The sequence below is a fragment of the Herpailurus yagouaroundi genome, unplaced genomic scaffold (assembly GCF_014898765.1).
Source record: "Herpailurus yagouaroundi ecotype Mexico unplaced genomic scaffold, PumYag 211, whole genome shotgun sequence".
Classification (NCBI taxonomy): domain Eukaryota; kingdom Metazoa; phylum Chordata; class Mammalia; order Carnivora; family Felidae; genus Herpailurus; species Herpailurus yagouaroundi.
In genome coordinates, this window is record NW_024412442.1 from 1,508,983 (window position 1) to 1,516,651 (window position 7,669).

The following is a 7,669-nucleotide window of genomic DNA, read 5'->3' on the forward strand; positions in this document are numbered from 1 at the left end:
TCTAAGGAACTGGAAAAGGATGAGCAAATTGAAGCCAAGACGAATAGAAGCAGTGAAGATCAAAGTGGAAATAAGTTAAATGTGACAGAAAAATAGTAGAGAAAGTCAGTGAAACTAAATGCCGAGTATTTGAGACGATGCATCAAATTGATAAATCTTTACCCACTTTGATCAGCAAAACAGAGAAGACAACCTTAACCGATAATCAGGAACGAGCAAGGAGACACCACTAGAAAATATACCGACAGGATAAGTTTAAGAGAATATTATAAAAACCTTTATACCAATACATTAAAAATTTTTATATATAAAATTGATAAACTCCCTGAAAGATACTAATTACCAAGCTCACTGGAAGATAAATAGTGCTCACTTCAGCAGCACAGATACTAAAATTGGAATGATACAGAGATTGGCATGGCCCCTGCACAGGAATGACATGCAAATTCATGAAATGTTGTGTATTTTGAAAGAAATAAAAGGCATCCAAATCAGTAAGGAAGAAATACAAATTGCACACTTTGTAGATGACATGATATCCTATATTGAAAACTCAAAAGACACCACCAAAAAATTGCTAGGATGCATCAATTCAGTAATGTCACGTTTCTATACACCAGTAATGAAACAGCAGAAAGAGGAATTAAGGAATCAATTCCATTTAAAATTGGACAAAAACAATAAGATATCTAGGAATAACCCTAGCTAAACAGGTGAGATACCTGTGCTCTGAGAATTACAAAACACAGATGAAAGAAACTGAAGACGACAAAAAGAAATGGAAAGACATTCCATGTTCAAGGATTGGAAGAAGGAATATTGTTAAAATGTCTATATTATATGTCTAATATATTATATTAAATTCCTATAAATCTACAGATTTAAAGCAATCCCTATCAAAATACCAACAGCATTTTTCATATAGCTAGAACAAAGAATCCTAACATTTGTATGGAACCACAAAAGAAACCAAAGAGCCAAAGCAACGTTGAAAAAGTAAAGCAAAGCTGGAGGCATCACAAATCTGGACTTCAAGTTATATCACAAACCTTAGTTTCAAACAGTGTGGGACTGGCACAAAAATAGATACATAGATCAATAGAATAGAACATAAAACCCAGAAAGGAACCCCCAATTGTATGGTCGATTCATCTTCGACAAAGCAGAAAAGAATAGGCAACGGGAAAGAGACGGTCTCTTCAACAAATGGTGCTGGGAAAACTGGACAACAACATGCAACAGAATGAAACTGGACCACTTTATCACACCATACACAAACATAAATTCTAAATGGATGAAAGACCTAAATGTGAGACAGGAAACCATCAAAATTCTAGGGGAGAACACAGGCAGTAAACTCTCTGACCTCAGCTGTAACAACTTATTTCTAGATAAGTCTCCTAGGCAAGGGAAACAAAAGCAAAAAGAAACTATTGGGACTTCATCAAAATAAAAAGCTTCTGCACAGTGAAGGAATCAATCCACAAAACTAAAAGGCAACCAACAGAATGGGAGAAGATATTTGCAAATAACATATCTGATAAAGTGTTGGTAATCAAAGTCTATAAAGAACTTATACAACTTAACACTGAAAGCCCAAACAATCCACTTAAAAAATGGGCAGAAGACGTGAATAGATATTTTTCCAAAGAAGACATACAGGGGGCAACAAACACATGAAGAGATGCTCAGCCTCACTCATCATCAGGGGAACGCAAATCAAAACCGCAATGAGATACCACCTCACACCTGTCAGAATGACTAACAGTAACACACAAGAAACAACAGGTGTTGGGAAGGCTGTAGAGAAAGGGGGACCCTCTTGAACTGTTGGTGGAAATGCAAACTGGTGCAGCCATTCTGGAAAATAGTATGGAGGTTCTTCAAAAGGTTGACCATTATTTCCCAAGATCTGGCAATTGCACTACTGAATACCCCCAAAATACAAAAATACTGACTCCAAGGGGTACATGCACTCTGATGTTTATTGCAGGCTTATCTGTAATAGCCAAATTATGGAAATAGCTTAAGTGTCTATCAATAGATGAATGGGTAAAGATGTATACATATACACACAATGGAATTTTACTCAGCTATTAAAAAAAATGCAAAAAACAAAATTTGCCATTTGAAACAACGTGGATGGACCTAGGGAGTATTAGGCTAAGCAAAATAAGTCAGTCAGAGAAAAGACATGTACCATATGGTTTCACCCATATGTGGACTTTTAGAAACCAAACAAGCAATGGGGGAAAAAGAGAGAGACCCAAACCAAGAAACACTCTTCATGGCAAAGCATGAACTGATGGTTACCAGAGGGGAGGTGAGTGGAGGGATGAGTAAAATAGGTGATGAAGATTAAAAGTACTCTTGTGGTGAGCCCTGGGTGAGCCCGTGGAGCGATGTTAAAATAGCAACAGTAAGTGATGAGGGTTGTCTTTGAAAGCAGCCTTGCTTTGACCTCAAAACCAGTACAAATTTCTTGAGCAAAGCAGGTGTTAGGAGAGGGCAGTGCCTAAACTCGAACGTAAATTCAAAGCAATGATTTTCCATTTGTTGCTGGAACAGATTGCCGATGGCAATCGGTGGTCTGACTATTGGAGAAGCAGTGAAATGATAAAACCACAAGCCTGTGTTCTTATGGAAGGGACGCCATTCGGAGTGTTCAAAATTTTATTTCTGGCCTCTCGCACAGAGCCTGACACATAGTAATAATTTAAATTTTTGATGAATGAGTCAAGGGATGGATGGAAGGATGGCTAGCTGGTTGGACAGGTGAGTGAAGCTGAATGAATAAAACCTGGGAGTCAGGCTTTCCCTAAACAGGATTGCGAGTGAGTTAGATATCCGTACGCTCAATTGCTTCTTTTTACAAATAGACAGTCTGTCTTTGCCTTAGAATGATCAGGATTCAAGTCCAAGCTCACCACTGAAATCGTAGCCTCATCTTGGGGGCATCTCTGTTTCCTGTGATGTGCAAGCTAGTGAGATACAATGTCACTAAATTTGGGCAATTTCCATTTTAGTTACATCAAGTAGCTATAATTTAATTGCCATGTAAGAATGGATAGCTACTGGTGATTATTATCGATTATAATAAAATAATTTCAATTTAATGATATTCACCTCTGTGACAGTATCTGTGTAGGGTTTTTATAATGTGGTTTATGTCAAAGAACCTGGCCGTGCCTCTAAAATCTGACATTTTATAAAAACCTTTAGTAAAACCTTTTAGGAAATAAATTACATAAAATTACCTAAGTGAGATCAAAATCGCCATTTGTATGAGAATTCCTCCAGGCACCATGCTTTTTTAGCAACTCGGTGAGAGCTTTCCACAATCGGACATAGTCTCTTAAATTGTACAAGATCATGTGTGAAAACTGCATTCCTAGATAGACCTCAGTGTTTGACACATGGGAGAAATACAGAAAATATGATTCTGACATAAAAAGTTTTATGCCTTAATTTTAAAAAGTGACGTTTTAAAAGCCTATTCAGTTTTCACAGTTTAAAAGCTTTTGATGTTACTTTCTTGGATAATTATTACTTTGATGCACAACTGAATTGAATTTAGGGCTGCGTTCCTTAACTAGTGGTTCTGTATTGACCAATGGATCATAAATTGTGGGGCTCTCGTTTGCCCCTCCAGTTTTACTGCCACAGTAATTCCTGACACGTGTCAGAGTCCGGAAGCGAGAGGTTCGGTAGAAGTGATGCTCAGTTCCATGCTCCCCCCATCCTGGCCAGCGTGTGCAGCCCCTGCCCCTCCAGGGGAGAAAATATGTCTTAAACTCTGCTCTGCTTCAGAAAGATTTTCTGGATGGATGGTGATGGGTTAGAAAACTCCCTTTGCAAACATGTAAACGGCCTGTGGCAGGCACAGAACTTTGGTGCCATTTAAAGATGGTCCTCCTTGGGGCGCCTGGGTGGCGCAGTCGGTTAAGCGTCCGACTTCAGCCAGGTCACGATCTCGCGGTCCGTGAGTTCGAGCCCCGCGTCGGGCTCTGGGCTGATGGCTCGGAGCCTGGAGCCTGTTTCCGATTCTGTGTCTCCCTCTCTCTCTGCCCCTCCCCCGTTCATGCTCTGTCTCTCTCTGTCCCAAAAATAAATAAACGTTGAAAAAAAAAAAAAAAAAAAAAAAAGATGGTCCTCCTTAAGGCCACATGCCTTAGTGTTTGATACCTAACCCGTGAAGGGTCAGCCCTGGGCTGATTTCTCCTATGTAATTATGGACAAGTCCGTATGGGCTGTTAGGAGCGGAATGTGTTGAAACCCAACCCCAGGATCTCAGAATGTGACCTCACTTGGAAAGAGGGTTTACAGAGGTAGCCCAGGGAAAGTGAGGTCACTAGAGTAGGCCCCACATGGGACTGCTGTCCTTACAAAAGGGGGCATTTGGACACGGAGGTGGACATGTGCAGACGGAAGGTGGTGTGCAGGGGACAGAGAGAGCAGGTCATGTGAAAATGAAGGCCGAGACTGAGGGGCACATCTACAGGCCGAGGAGCACCTATGAGGGGCACCTACGATTTCTGACGACCACCGGGATCTGGGAGCCAGGCACAGAGCAGTCTCCCTCGGGGTCCTGGGAAGGAACCCGCACTTCAACCCCAACTATGGACATGCAGAGCTGGGAGGCAATAAGTAGCTCTTGCTCTCTCCGACCCCCCACCCCCGCCCAGGTTTGTGATGTTGCGTTACCGCAGCCCTAGGGAACTAACACACTGGCCGAGAAGTCTACAGAGAAATAACATGGCGATTATCCTGGAAAGAGGCAGAAGACAGCTCAAAACTCTAGAAAATTAGGGCAGCATTTCCTCACAATTTATAATTGGAAGTTTTATTTGTTTTTTTTTTTCTTCAAAAGTGTTATGGAATAATTTTTAAAAAAATTAGGAAATACTGTATAATGCATGTCTCATTTAGTACTTAGGCTTATGCACATTTAGAATCAAACTATAAGAACACGGATGAAAATACTGATATGTGCTTTGGGACTGTATTCACCTCTGAGGAAGGTGAAAAGGAAATGCTATTGGAGAGCAGGGGGGATTCAGGAACTTGGATTGCATTTTGCTTCTTTAGAAAAACTGAAATCCACAAAAGGGACATTTGTAACATTTGCTACATCTGGCTAACAGCTACCTGGGTATTTGTTAAATATTCTCTGTACTTTTATTATCTTTTTTTTTTTTTTTTACCGTAATCAAAAACACATAAGCTAAAATGTACTATTTTAATGATTTCAAGTGGATTGTACTACCTACACACTGCTGTGCAACAAAGCTAGAATATTTTTGTCACAAACCAGAAACTCTAGATCCACTGAACTGAAACTCTCCTTTTTACCCGTTATCTTTCCTATATTTTATCATTTGGAAAGAGTCACATGCTTAATATGCCAAACTTTTTATGTTCAGAAGGCAAAGATACGTTTCTCATGAATTGTATATATGTAGGGGGCCAGAGAGAATTTCACTTGAGACGCTGTTGATTGACTTGGTTACTAATTCATGGCCGTGACCTCATACACAGTTATGAGAGCTAAATGTGTCTATCTAGTACGTCACCTACTCCATGATGTACATAAATGTAGGCTCTACGCTCTAGTCTATATTCTCTCCTCTCCTTTGAGCATCCCAGAGCTACACAGAATGCGATTAAGGCCTTTACTCCTCCGTGACTTTTTGCTAAAAGGGACAATTAGGGGACCAATTCAACTTGCAGCTAATATGGTGTCCAAGATTTCCCCTTTGAAGATAAAGATGTTATCTGTCTAAAGCAGGGCTCAACTCTGGAACATTCTGTAGGGGTTTGTTCACTGACAGTATTAGGCAACTCATTTGGGAAATGTAACTTTGTTCTCCGATGCCCCAGATCTAAATACCTCATAGTCTTTGTTCAAGAGTCTTGTTACTTAACAAAAACACATGCATCTTAGGGGCGCCTTGGTGGCTCAGTCTGACTTCAGCTCAGGTCATGATCTTGCAGTTTGTGAGTTCAAGCCCCACGGTGGGCTCTGTGCTGACAGCTCGGAGCCTGGAGCCTGCTTCGGATTCTGTGTCTCCCTCTCTCTCTGCCCCTCCCCCGCTCACGCTATGTTTCTCTCTCTGGAAAATAAATAAATGCTAAAAAAACACATGCATTTTGTTATTCCTAAATGGAAAAGTTCTTGCACAAACAATTCAAAGAAATGGAATTTGAGTGTGCCTCATAGGCGTTCAGGTAAAGGGGATTCATTTCCTATGCTGTCAGATGGAAAGATTCAGGCTTTGCTTTAAAGATTCTGTTTCTACCCTTGTCTAAGACAAATACAGTAATAGCTCATTTTACAGGAGGTCACCTTCTAAAATTATTGATTTTTCTAATAGGAATCCCGAAAGACCTTCTGATATAAATACACATTGCCTTCTCTCCTGTGATGCTTACTTTTTAAGGGTCCAGAATAGTCTGTCTTTAGGGAATGAGTCTGAAGTTCATATTCAATCTGGCAATAATGCCAAAAATGGCATTTCTTCATTATTGAAAAAAATGTATTTTGATGTAATATGAGAAAAGGAAACTCCAAACTTATATTTTTCTTAAAATAGAAGTAACATTTACAGGTAATTTAAAAAGTAGAAAAATCCAACCTTTTCCAAGAAAGTAGTTGGGGTTTTGAAAAATTAAAAACATTTTTTTTGAATGTTTATTTATTTTTGAGAGAGAGAGAGAGCGTGAGCACTAGCAGGGGAGAGGCACAGAGAGAGGGAGACACAGAATCCGAAGCAGGCTCCAGGCTCCGAGCTGTCAGAACAGAGCCTGATGTGAGGCTTGAACTCAGGAACACAGAGATCATGACCTGAGCAGAAGTCGGCTGCTTAACCGACTGAGCCACCCAGGTGCCCCAGAGGCCTAATTTAAAAGTACAACAGCATGTATCTATTTTTTCATACTTTGTAATTTTTTTTCATATTCAAATCCACTTTGTTTTGTCTCTTGATGCTGGGAACAACAAGAAGTCCTACGTCAGTAGAACTTTGAAGAGGTTATTTCATTGGCATTCCTGCGGAAGAGTGGCTATAATAATAATTTCATATTCTTCCACTATGATATGAATACAATATGCATTATATGGCTGTGTCTATTTTTGGCTCTGTTTTAATGCACACCTATATTTCTAAATTGTCCTGTGATATTTGTGGCCACAAGAGAAAGCCTTCACGATTTGGACTGTTGCTTTTTCTCTTTCTCTCTGTCTCTGTGTCTATATCTCTCTCTGTTTTAGAAGCTTTCGAAACGTTTCTAAAATAAAGCTCTCAAGTGTTTCTTCCATCACTGCTATTCCAAAACCAGCTGGAACATGACTGTTCTATGAAGTCATAATTTATTTTATGATTTGATATAGAATTGAATGGAGATATAGAAAGAGATTCTTTTAATTTAGAATAGAATGGTATTTCTTACTCAGAATGCCAAGTCCTATATGAAGATCGCTTAAATTACATTTTTGAAAAGTAAGACAGGGAATGAATTGATGGTCTCATCAAATATAGTTAATTTCCTTTCTACCATTTCAGGTGCATTTTTAGCACGAAAGAAAACATTAGCTACGGCACTGGAGTTCCTTTCCTGCCCTTCTTGCTACAAAAGTGTGTATTGGTTGAGGATCAAATAACAAAACTCG

The 7,669-nt window shown here is 39.6% G+C and overlaps 1 non-coding gene across 1 annotated transcript; it reads left to right on the forward strand.

Moving 5' to 3' along the window:
* The first annotated feature begins 365 nt into the window (after positions 1–365).
* Positions 366–469, forward strand: LOC121016613 (U6 spliceosomal RNA). The gene has a single exon (XR_005784382.1). It is a non-coding gene; the product is annotated as a U6 spliceosomal RNA (small nuclear RNA).
* Positions 470–7,669: the final 7,200 nt, after the last annotated feature.